The sequence below is a fragment of the Rutidosis leptorrhynchoides genome, chromosome 7 (genome assembly GCF_046630445.1).
Source record: "Rutidosis leptorrhynchoides isolate AG116_Rl617_1_P2 chromosome 7, CSIRO_AGI_Rlap_v1, whole genome shotgun sequence".
Taxonomy (NCBI): Eukaryota; Viridiplantae; Streptophyta; class Magnoliopsida; order Asterales; family Asteraceae; genus Rutidosis; species Rutidosis leptorrhynchoides.
This window is the reverse complement of record NC_092339.1, coordinates 33843327-33857760: the sequence shown is the minus strand read 5'-3', so window position 1 is coordinate 33857760 and position 14434 is coordinate 33843327.

Here is a 14434-nt window from a genome sequence, read left to right as displayed (position 1 = left end):
ATGATATCATTACGGGTCTCTATTGAGAGGTCCACGTTGATTTGAGAAATCATTCATTTTTAACGGTATTCGGAACAAATGATAAAGTGTTTGTTTAAATAACGTAACTTGGACACATACAATAATAAGGAATATTAACTGTTGGAATTAGATATATGAATAACCTGTGTTATGTATTTTAAAAACGTGTTTATTAAATATTGAATATATATATTTAAATATAATATTAACTTGGTCATAAAACAATCTGTTATTATATATATAATAACAAATAACGAGACGATGATTTATAGAAGTAAATGACCAAAATACTCGAAAGTTTAAGATATACTTTGAGTGGTATAGTTTAGGAATAATTTAAGACTATATTTTGACAAAGGTACGAGTCGCGAAACGTAATGTACAAGTTTTCTCAACGTACGAAGAGACACTCGAAAAACCGGAACCGGGACATAAGTCGAGTGATGATGTACGACTTATCGGAACAAAAATTACAAGTCAACTGTGCATGTGAATTTAATATAATATATAATTAATTATTTAAATTAAATATATTATATATATTATATTAAATTATGTCGACAAACAAAATTACAAAAAATATGTGAGCTGGATCTGACGGCCATGCGATCGCATGGCAAATAGGCATAAAACCCATGCAATCGCATGGGCATCAGAATCAGGCCACACCTATAAAAGCTCAAGCATTTTGGTCTCTGTCTTACACACATACATATCATACTCCATATTTATATTATTATTATTATTATTATTAATATTATTAATATTATTATTATTATTATTATTATTATTATTATTATTATTATTATTATTATTAAGATTAATATTATTATTAATCTTATTATTATTAATATTATTAATTAGTATTATACATAAAATACTACGACGAGGTTATGAGTGTGTCACTTTCAAAATGGTTTTAAGAGCGGGATAGAGCTAAGGAAATTATGGGTTATTGCCGAGGAGGTTATGGGTAATGTTCGGGGATATATTTATGAATCAAACCTAGTGTTTATCATCTCGTTACGTCTATGTACTTTCCTACAATATTGAATCTCAATATTAATACGTAAGTACTTATATTTTATCTATTATATAGTGTATCCATGTCTAGTACTCAAGTATATATATTTATAAATGCTTGTATGCTAAATTTCGTCGTTAAACAGTTTATAATGAATCATGAATTAAATCCATATATTACTGGTAAAAGGTATATGATATACATGTTTTTGGAAAGCTGGCGAAAAATCGATACCTTTTCATTTAGACACCGAATAGTTTTGATGAACGGATTAAAAGATATGATCAACTGAATTATGATTGACGTTAATTGAAATTGCTTTTGAATCTACAATTAAGATTTAAACAACTTGTTTACGAGATTGATAAAGTGAATTTTTAAATATTGCTAACCGAGTAAATGAATTTTTATATAAGGCACGTCTCATTTTGTTAAACTATTATCAAAATTGACTTTTTGAAACGACTTTGGATAACTTTTGTATGTCGATCTCGAGCATTAGGATTGTGATACACTATGACCTGACCTAGCTTGATAGACATTTATTGACCAACATATGTTCTCTAGGTTGAGATCTACGATTCTTTGATATACCGAGTTTCGGTCACATTACGATGAACAACTGTATGTGCTGCTAAGGTGAGTTTCATAAGATCCCTTTTACTCTCTACATTTTTGGGCTGAGAATACATGCAAATGCTTTATTAACCGATATACAATATTTATATGCGTGAGTTTCATTTACTCCCTTTTTAATTGCTTTTGCAATCTATATTTTTGGGCTGAGAATACATGCAATTTATTTTAAACGCAATGGATACAAGTACATACTAAATTCTACACCGAGTTTAAACCAAAAATCCCTTAGCTTTGGTAACTAGTAACTGTCAGTTATAAGAACTGGTGGGCGCGAGTAGTAGTATATGGATCCATAGGGCTTGATATCCCCGTCCGAGCTAGAGCACTAGCCTTTTAACGGACGTATGCTATTTGAGAAGCGTACACGTTGGTTTGCGTGTATTATTAAGATGATTATACAAAGGGTATAAATTATATATACGTTAAGTTTAGTTACCAGGGTGCTCAATTTCGTAGAATATTTTGATAAACGTTTCTGGATGAAACAACTGAAATCTTGTTATCCACTTTTATATGCAGATTATGCGAAACACTAAAACTATGAACTCACCAACCTTTGTGTTGACACTTGTTAGCATGTTTATTCTCAGGTTCCCTAGAAGTCTTCCGCTGTTTGCTTATATGATAGACAAGCTATGTGCATGGAGTCTTACATGGCATATTTTTCAAGAAAACGTTGCATTCATCAATTCATCACCATGTACCTTATTTAGACTGCATTGTCAACGGAAGTACTGTTGTAAACTATTATATAAGGTGATTGTTTAGATGTAGAAATTATCAGATGTCGAAAACCTTTGATTTAATATTCATTTATGGTGTGCCTTTTCAAAAGAATGCAATGTTTATAAAACGTATCATATAGAGGTCAAATACCTCGCAATGAAATCAATGAATGACGTATTCAGCCAAATGGATTTGGAGCGATCGTCACAATGTCTTAGACTTACACTTGGGTTATGATGGTCAAACTTTGGTGAAAATGATGTAAACACATCAACGAGTTGTACACTTGAAGCTATATGCATCAAGGATGAGAACCATGATAAGCATCGAGCACCAAGAACCACCGGAACCTACTGACCCTACTGTTTTACTGTTTCTGTGTCTGACCTGTATGACCTGGGCTACTGTAAAGATGAATTTCAGATAGATCTAGTCGAGTAGATAGCTTTTCGTTTAGGACTCGTCTTAATCCGAGTTACGGTTTAGGATTTATGGCCCTCCGAGTGTCACTATGTCTTTTAACGCTGTGCTGAAAATTCTGACCTACTCGCACTTAGACAGTCGCCACGGTCAAACGAAGACGAGTTTGCTTCTGGAATTTTTACCACAAATAAAGGACTCATATATGGAGCCATGGCCACTGGTCTCACCTTATTTCAGTAGGTATTGAGGCCGTGGTGACTGACCGAAGTCAGCCTTGGTTTTAAACTCTTTTCATGAACGAAACTTACTTTACACCTTTTGTTTGATGATGAATGTTGATGACCCTTAAGACCTTATTTACATACATTTAAACCTATTGAGACGATTTACTGAATTATTACTATTTGACTTAGGTTGAGGACTTTTCGGACCTACGTACTTGCTTATTTCCTTACTCGACTTTACCGCTACTTTATCATTATGAGTTATAGCATTCCCTTTTTACTTTAACTATTTTGGGAACTGAGAATACATGCGCATTTTATGTTTTACATACTAGGCACGAGTACTTAAACTTATATATGTGTGGGTTATACAACGGCATAAACATTCCCTTTAGCTCGGTAACGTTTAGTCATTGGTTTTTGAACCGGTGAACGCGAATCTTAGATATGGATCCATAGGGTTTGACATCCCCACTCGGGCTAGTAGCGCTAGCATTTAACGAGTGTTTAATACTTCGTAAATATACGCACTTGCCAAGTGTACTTTCAGGGGGTATAAACGTTAAGTTAGTTACCAAGTGCCCACGGTTAACATATACTTTATCATACTGTTTTGAAACGCTCTTTGTAGCACTGAAATCTCGTGGCCTACCTTACATACTGTTATACTTAAACTATAGCTCACCAACCTTTGTGTTGACGTTTTTAAGCATGTTTTTCTCAGGTGCTTAAGGTTGCTTCCGCTGTGTACTAGCCTTGCTGTAGACACCCGCTGCTTTAGAGATGTCACTGCATGAACGTTTATTTGCATTCAAACATTTATACTTTTGAACTATGATTTGTAACGACCTAAGGGTCACGTACTATTATATTTGCTTCTGTTCATTAAAGCATACTTTGGTTGTAAAACACTTGACCTTCGTTATGACGTCACCTTTTATCACGAATGCAAACGTATTTTGAAATAGCATATAGTGTTGACCTTGTAATGATCCTGTTGTTGATGATTCGTACACGATGGTTTTGTACGGTGTAGTGACCTGAACTTTTCCATGTTTATATATATATTAAATGAAATTGTTATTTACATGATTAAGTGTTTCCAACATGTTAAGCAATCAAACTTGTTAAGACTTGATTAACTGAAATAGGTTTCATATAGACAATTGACCACCCAAGTTGACCGGTGATTCACGAACGTTAAAACTTGTAAAAACTATATGATGACATATATATGGTTATATATATAGTTAACATGATATTATGATAAGTAAACATATCATTAAGTATATTAACAATGAACTTCATTTGTAAAAACAAGACTGCTAACTTAACGATTTTGAAACGAGACATATATGTAACGATTATCGTTGTAACGACATTTAATGTTTATATATCATATTAAGAGATATTCGTACATCATAATATCATGATAATATAATAATTTAAAATATCATTTGATATTATAAACATTGGGTTAACAACATTTAACAAGATCGTTAACCTAAAGGTTTCAAAACAACACTTACATGTAACGACTAACGATGACTTAACGACTCAGTTAAAATGTATATACATGTAGTGTTTTAATATGTATTCATACACTTTTGAAATACTTCAAGACACTTATCAAAATACTTCTACTTAACAAAAATGCTTACAATTACATCCTCGTTCAGTTTCATCAACAATTCTACTCGTATGCACCCGTATTCGTACTCGTACAATACACAGCTTTTAGATGTATGTACTATTGGTATATACACTCTAATTATCAGCTCTTAGCAGCCCATTTGAGTCACCCAACATATGTGGGAACCATCATTTGGCAACTAGCATGAAATATCTCATAAAATTACAAAAATTTGAGTAATCATTCATGACTTATTTACATGAAAACAAAATTACATATCCTTTATATCTAATCCATACACTAACGACCAAAAACACCTACAAACACTTTCATTCTTCAATTTTATTCATCTAATTGATCTCTCTCAAGTTCTATCTTCAAGTTCTAAGTGTTCTTCATAAATTCTACAAGTTCTAGTTTCATAAAATCAAGAATACTTCCAAGTTTGCTAGCTTACTTCCAATCTTGTAGAGTGATCATCCAACCTCAAGAAATCTTTCTTATTTACAGTAAGATATCTTTCTAATATAAGGTAATACTCATATTCAAACTTTGATTCAATTTCTATAATTATAACAATCTTATTTCGAGTGGAAATCTTACTTGAACTTGTTTTCGTGTCATGATTTTACTTCAAGAACTTTCAAGCCATCCAAGATCCTTTGAAGCTAGATCCATTTGTCTCTTTTCCAGTAGGTTTATCCACAAAACTTGAGGTAGTAATGATGTTCATAACATCATTTGATTCATACATATAAAGCTATCTTATTCGAAGGTTTAAACTTGAAATCACTAGAACATAGTTTAGTTAATTCTAAACTTGTTCGCAAACAAAAGTTAATCCTTCTAACTTGACTTTTAAAATCAACTAAACACGTGTTATATATCTATATGATATGCTAACTTAATGGTTTAAAACCTGGAAACACGAAAAACACCGTAAAAACTGGACATACGCCGTCGTAGTAACACCGCGGGCTGTTTTGGGTTTGATAATTAAAAACTATGATAAATTTTGATTTAAAATTTGTTCTTCTGGGAAAATGATTTTTCTTATGAACATGAAACTATATCCAAAAATCATGGTTAAACTCAAAGTAAAAGTATGTTTTTCAAAATGGTCATCAAGACGTCGTTCTTTCGACTGAAATGACTACCTCTTACAAAAATGACTTGTAACTTATATTTCCGACTATAAACCTATATTTTTTCTGTTTATATTCATAAAATAGAGTTCAATATGAAACCATAGCAATTTGATTCACTCAAAACGGATTTAAAATGAAGAAGTTATGGGTAAAACAAGATTAGATATTTTTTATTTTTGTAGCTACGGGAAATATTAACAATTCTATACAAATCATATCCTAGCTAACTTATATTGTATTATACATGTATTCTAATATATTATGTAATCTTGAGATACCATAGACACGTATGCAAATGTTTTGACATATCATATCGACCCATGTATATATATTATTTGGAACAACCATAGACACTCTATATGCAGTAATGTTGGAGTTAGCTATACAGGGTTGAGGTTGATTCCAAAAATATATATACTTTGAGTTGTGATCTAGCCTGAGACGTGTATACACTGGGTCGTGGGTTGATTCAAGATAATATATATCGATTTATTTCTGTACATCTAACTGTGGACAACTAGTTGTAGGTTACTAACGAGGACAGCTAACTTAATAAACTTAAAACATCAAAATGTATTAAAAGTGTTGTAAATATATTTTGAACATACTTTGATATATATGTACATATTTGTTATAGGTTCATGAATCGACCAGTGGCCAAGTCTAACTTCTCGACGAAGTAAAAATCTGTGAAAATGAGTTATAGTCCCACTTTTAAAATCTAATATTTTTGGGATGAGAATACATGCAGGTTTAATAAATGATTTACAAAATAGACACAAGTACATGAAACTACATTCTATGGTTGAATTATCAAAATCGAATATGCCCCTTTTTATTAAGTCTGGTAATCTAAGAATTAGGGAACAGACACCCTAATTGACGCGAATCCTAAAGATAGATCTATTGGGCCTAACAAACCCCATCCAAAGTACCGGATGCTTTAGTACTTCGAAATTTATATCATATCCGAAGGGTGTCCCGGAATGATGGGGATATTCTTATATATGCATCTTGTTAATGTCAGTTAACAGGTGTTCACCATATGAATGATTTTTTATCTCTATGTATGGGATGTATATTGAAATATGAAATCTTGTGGTCTATTGTTACGATTTGATATATATAGGTTAAACCTATAACTCACCAACATTTTTGTTGACGTTTTAAGCATGTTTATTCTCAGGTGATTATTAAGAGCTTCCGCTATCGCATACTTAAATAAGGACAAGATTTAGAGTCCATGCTTGTATGATATTGTGTAAAAACTGCATTCAAGAAACTTATTTCGTTGTAACATATTTGTATGTAAACCATTATGTAATAGTCGTGTGTAAACAGGATATTTTAGATTATCATTATTTGATAATCTACGTAAAGCTTTTTAAACCTTTATTGATGAAATAAAGGTTATGGTTTGTTTTAAAATGAATGCAGTCTTTGAAAAACGTCTCATATAGAGGTCAAAACCTCGCAACGAAATCAATTAATATGGAACGTTTTTAATCAATAAGAACGGGACATTTCATACGGGGCATCACATTTGGTATCAGAGCATTGGTTGTAGGGAATTAGGTTGCATTAGTGAGTCTAAGACCGACCCGAGTAGGATTCACTAATAGGACTAATCTACAACTTGCTAGTTTACTTGTTTCCGCTGAACTTACTGCATGCTGCTGCTTACTTTTACTGCTATATGCCGTATGCTATTACATGATTTCCCTACTGCATGCTATTATCTACTTTCGATTGCATGATACTTGTCGTTATTGCCATGCTACTTACTGTTACACATGATTTAGACTGTTGGTCTAATACGTGCTTGCTTTATGACTTACTGACATTGAAAAATTTATTTTTCCTTGTTCAGATGTCGGATACTCCACCTGCTATCATTTTGGGCAGTTCAGACACGTCAGCCACCCCACCTGCTGCTGCTGCCGACACACCAATCCCGTTACTCACCAGTGATCCCGACGCTTCTTCTTCCGGAGCTAGCAGTCATGCGCCTGCACCAGTGGTTACTGTAGACGGAACCCAGGACCCTTCGGAGATTCCAGCTCCATCTGCCCCCGGACCCTCAGGATCACAGCCCCGCTCCGGTGAGATTGTGATTTCCGCGGAGTTCGGGGAAGGTCCGTTCCGTAACTGGTACCGCCATTGGTGCCGACGCGCCCCTGATGGATTTCTCATTCCGATCGGACCCGCCCGTTACCGACAGATGATAGCCGCCCAAGGAGGGCCGCCCGTGCAGTCGCCACCACATGATTCGGATGACCCATCATTCGCTGATTCTTCATTTGATGATTCATCCACATACGACTCGAGTGACGATGACTCCGACGAGGAGGACCCTGATGCACCTGTTCATCCACCCTCCACCCCACCGAAGAATCGGTACCGCTTCGATGGCACCATTATTCCGGGGATCAACGGAGGACGAGCATTCACTGACGCATTTGGTCGGTGTCGTAGGGTTACCGCCCGTAAGCGGCTTGTGCCGTACCCTGCGGATCCCTTCATCCGTAAGCCTTACCGCCTTGCAGCCTCTACGTCTGGAGCCGGAACCTCTGCACCACCGGCACCACCTGCACCACCTGCACCACCTGCACCACCAGCACCGCCTGCCCCACCATCTCCCACTGTCGAGGAATTGACAAGGGAGGTGGGGATCCTCCTAGCCCGAGTTACTAAGCTCGAGGACCAGATGTCCCATGTATTGGATATCCTACACCCACCTTCACCGTAGGGCTTTCGTATTTAGATTTCATTATGTAATCTAGTTGTAGTTTTATGTTTCACGTATGTATTATACGAACTTATTCAGATGTATGAAACTTATTATTATTAATGAATGGAACTTTGCGTTATTTAATTCTTGCACGATGTTCTATTTACATTACTGTACGATGATTTTGTGGTATTTGTACCTAGATGCGTTATTTAATAACATGTGATGTTTTGATTCCATGTTGGTTACTATATACTGTATTATTACTATTTGAATACTGGATTTTGACTTGAGTCAAAATTTTTGTTTAGAACACCATGTCTAACGGACGATCAACACCTACCACCGCCCAAATCGAAGAGATGATTGCCGAAAGGGTAGCCGCAGCCATTGCGGAAATGCAACCCCAAGCTCCACCGCTACCGGTTATTCAGCCCGTTCGTAATGGGTGTACGTACAAAGAGTTCCAAAGCTGTAAACCACATAACTTTAGTGGAACAGAGGGGCCGGTTGGTCTCACTAGATGGTTTAAAAAACTTGAATCAGTATTCCGAGTTAGCAACTGTTCGGAGGACAGCAAAACCAAATTTGCTTCTTGCACGCTGTCTGACGGCGCGCTCACGTGGTGGAACACAATGGCACATGCACAAGGCATTGATGAGGCGTATGCTACGCCATGGGAAAAATTTAAGTGTGCTATGATTGTGGAGTATTGTCCAAGAACCGAGATACAAAAGATGGAAATGGAATTCATGCAGTTAAAGGCCGTTGGGAACGACCTTGATGGTTACAACAGGAGATTTTTGGAGTTAGCCCTGATGTGTCCGACAATGGTCACCCCAGAATTCAAGTGTATGGAAAGGTACTTCTGGGGACTTCCTAAGAGCATTAAGGGAAACGTTACCTCGTCCAAGCCACCAAATGTCCCGGAAGCGATGCGCATGGCGCATACTTTAATGAATCAAATTACCATCAATGAACCGGAGAAGGCCAAGTCTGAAGCGGGTGGTAGTGAGAAGCACAAATGGGATAACAACAGGGGAAGGACCTATGATCAGAACCCGGTGAAACGACATGAGGGTTTTAGGGGAAACAACAACGGTGGAAATCCCAATCCGAACACCAACACGAACCCGAACTACAAAGGAACCTTACCACAGTGCAAGCGGTGCTACAAGCACCATACTGGGTATTGTAACGTTGTTTGCGAAAAGTGTCAACGGACTGGACATATCGGTAAAGACTGCAAGGTCACCACCCTGAACGGGAAGCCAAACACTAATGGACTGAAAAAGTGCTACGAATGCGGACAAACGGGCCATTTCAGAAATGCGTGCCCCAACAAAAGAAAAGACGACGGACCACCCCGTGGTAGAGCTTTCAACGTTAATGCTAGGGACGCCCGAGAAAACCTCGACTTGGTGACAGGTATATTCACTATCAACAATCTATTAGCTTCTGTCTTATTTGATACTGGTGCTGATAGAAGTTATGTATGTAGACATTTTTGCGATAAGATTAATTGGTCATTAGTCCCGTTAAAAGAGAGTATGTTTGTCGAGGTCGCCAATAGAAAACTTGAGAAAGTTGACCATGTTAGTCGAGGAGCTATTATCAACATAGCTGGTGTAGATTTCGAAATTGATTTGATACCTATCAAATTGGGAAGTTTTGACGTGATAGTCGGTATGGATTGGCTGAGCAAGATAAGGGCCGATATTATTTATGGAGATAAAGCTCTTCGTATACCACACGAAGACGGTGAGCCACTGATCATCTACTGAGAGAGATGTACCTCGAAGCTGAACCTCATCAGTTGCGTGAAAACGCAAAAGATTATGAAGAAGGGACGTCTTGCCGTGCTAGCGCATGTGAAAACGGTAGAAACTGAGGTGAAGAGCGTGAACGTTGTTCAAATTGTGAATGAATTTTCTGATGTCTTCCCTGAGGAATTGCCCGGATTACCGCCGCCAAGAGCAGTAGAGTTTCAGATCGACTTAGTGCCAGGAGCAGCACCCGTAGCTCACGCACCGTATAGACTCGCACCTTCCGAAATGCAAGAATTACAGAGCCAACTACAAGAACTACTTGACCGAGGGTTTATCCAACCAAGTTTCTCGCCTTCTAGCGCACCTGTGTTGTTTGTGAAGAAGAAGGATGGATCCTTCCGTATGTGTATCGACTACCGTGAACTCAACAAATTGACAATCAAGAATCGGTATCCTCTGCCCCGTATTGACGATCTTTTTGATCAACTACAAGGATCGAGTGTTTACTCTAAGATCGATTTGCGATCCGGTTATCACCAATTGAGGGTGAAAGAAAGTGATGTAATGAAAACTGCATTCAGAACCCGTTATGGTCATTATGAGTTTCTCGTGATGCCATTCAGTTTAACCAATGCACCTGCCGTGTTCATGGATCTCATGAATCGTGTCTGCAATCCGTACTTGGATAAGTTTGTTATCGTCTTCATAGATGATATCCTCATCTACTCTAAGAGTGAAGAAGATCATGAGCAACACCTCCGGCTAGTACTTGAACTCTTGAGGCAAGAGCAACTGTATGCGAAATTTTCCAAGTGTGAATTTTGGTTGAAGGAAGTCCAATTTCTGGGTCATGTTGTGAGCGACCAGGGTATCAAAGTTGACCCCGCCAAGATTGAAGCTATCAGCAAGTGGGAGACCCCCACTACTCCGACCCATATTCGCCAATTCCTAGGTCTCACCGGTTATTACCGAAGGTTTATCGAAGGTTTCTCTCTGATTGCGCGTCTTTTGACCGCACTGACTCACAAAGGCAAGAAGTTTATTTGGGAACCCGCACATGAATCAGCATTCCAAACTTTGAAGAAGAAGTTAACCACCGCACCTATCCTATCTCTTCCTGAAGGCAGTGACGATTTCGTTGTTTATTGTGATGCATCGAAGAGTGATTTTGGTTGTGTACAGATGCAACGATCAAAGGTTATCGCTTATGCCTCCCGACAATTGAAGATTCACGAGCGGAACTACACTACTCACGATATTGAACTTGGAGCCGTTGTCTTTGCGCTCAAATTGTGGAGACACTATTTGTATGGAACTAAGAGCACTATTTTCACCGATCACAAGAGTCTCCAGCACATCTTCGATCAGAAGCAACTGAATATGAGACAGCGTCGATGGATCGAGACTCTGAACGACTACGATTGTGAACTTCGTTATCATCCTGGCAAGGCCAATGTTGTAGCTGACGCTTTAAGCCGAAAGGAGAGGACGACACCTCTTCGTGTTAGGGCTCTGAACATCACCATTCATTCAACAGCCAGATCCGAGTAGCCCAAGATGAGGCTCTCAAGGAGGAGAATATATCTCACGAACATTTGAACATACTTGTCTCTCGATTCGAGGTTAGGGAGTCTGGACTCCGATGTTATGCTGAAAGAATTTGGGTATCTCTTTATGGAGATCTACGGAACCTTATACTTGATGAAGCCCACAAGTCGAGATATTCGATTCATCCCGGAGAGGGCAAAATGTACCACGATCTTAAAGAACAGTATTGGTGGCCGAATCTTAAGAAAGACGTTGCAACTTATGTTGGTAAGTGTTTAACTTGCTCGAAAGTTAAGGCTGAGCATCAGAGACCTTCTGGGTTACTTCAACAGCCGGAAATCCCGCAATGGAAGTGGGAAAGAATAACTATGGATTTCATCACCAAGCTACCAAAGACGGTGGGAGGATACGATACCATCTGGGTTATTGTTGACCGCCTTACTAAATCTGCACACTTCTTAGCTATGAAGGAAATGGATACAATGGAGAGACTTGCTCAACTATACATCAAGGAGGTTGTATCTCGTCATGGTATACCTTTATCGATCATCTCAGATCGCGATCCCCGTTTTGCTTCTAGATTTTGGCGTTCTTTACAAGAAGCCATGGGAACCCGTCTCGACATGAGTACTGCTTATCACCCACAGACCGACGGACAAAGTGAACGAACGATTCAGACATTGGAAGACATGTTGCGTGCATGTGTCATTGATTTCGGAAAGGCCTGGGAAAGGCATTTGCCACTCATCGAATTTTCTTACAACAACAGTTATCACTCTAGCATTAATGCCGCACCTTTTGAAGCGTTGTATGGCCGCAAGTGCCGATCTCCTATTTGTTGGGCTGACGTAGGAGAAAAGCAAATCACCGGACCCGAGGTAGTCCATGAAACAACAGAGAAGATTGCTCAGCTTTAAGCTAGACTTAAGACTACTCGTGACCGTCAAAAGAGTTATGCCGATCTTGAACGTAAAGACTTTGAATTCAACGTCGGTGACCATGTAATGTTGAAGGTTGCACCTTGGAAAGGTGTGATTCATTTTGAAAAACGTAGAAAGTTGAACCCACGATACATTGGTTCTTTCGAAATCTTGGAACGTGTTGGACCCGTTGCTTACCGTTTGGATCTTCCAGCTCAATTGAGCTCAGTTCATCCTACCTTCCACGTGTCAAACTTGAAGAAGTGTCTTGCTGCACCCGAACTTATCATACCACTGGAAGAACTTACGATTGACGACAAACTCCACTTCGTGGAAGAGCCTGTTGAAATTATGGATCGTGAGATCAAAACTTTGAAATGCAACAAGATTCCGATCGTCCGAGTGCGATGGAATGCCAAACGAGGACCTGAGTTTACCTGGGAGCGAGAGGATCAAATGATGCAAAAGTATCCTCACCTTTTCCCGACTCCTCCATCTACCTCAGCTTAAAATTTCGGGATGAAATTTTCTTTAACAGGTGGGTAATGTAACGACCCTGGATTTTCCAATGTCAATTATTAATAATTATTATTATTAATACTTGTGATTTAACGAATGTATGTTATTACATTTACTTGTTACTTTGATTGATCGTACTTGAATTTAATGGCCCGAAACGTCTTTGTGACACACGAAACTTTCACGAATAATATTTTTAGAATATTATTTACATTCATGATTGATTTTATTAATCATTTTTATTAACTATGGTTATTAGTTAGTTACTTGGGCTTTAATTGGATTACTTGAGAATTACTCGAACTTAGGCTTGATTAATGTAAATGGACTCTTGAATGTGGACTTATAAGCCCACCCTACATCTTAATGAACTAACTAGCCCATTCTCACATGTAAGTATCACCTTAATATGAAACTAGTTAGTTATTTACATGAAGAATCTAGTTACTACATAATCCCCATGCATGCACCCATTTTAACCAACTTTAAAGGCTTTAACATGCATGAGACTAGTGTGTAAAACTCTCCCCCCTCCTGTGATGACCCGGAAATTTCTGACCAAATTTAAACTTAATCTTTAACGTTTTCGACATGATAAGCAATGAATTTTGACAAGTTTTAAAACTTTTGAAAATAATTTTTTTTATATAACGGTTGACCACCCTGTTTGTCCAACGATTCACGAACGCCATAACATGTATTATATACATATTTTATTAAATATAAGAGTTTTCGATATATACGGAATCATGCGAATAATATTTATATACGAAATGATTAAAAATTTACTATTAAACGATGATATTTCAAATTAAAAATTTTACGTATTAAGTCATTTTATTTTTATGATATAATTTTTGTATTTTTTTTTAAGAAACGAAGTTAAATTAATAATGTACAATTTGTAAAGCACAACGTATAACGTGTAGCTTAAATAGTTGAATTTAAATTAATTCATTTACTATTCACATGAAAACGACATTATAGAAATTATTAATTATAAGTTACATAGAATACCCCTGAAGTATTTAATAAATACGACTTTTTAAAATTTTAAATTCGATTTACGTAATATAAAAACATGTCGACAGCGTAGGACAAAAGGGATT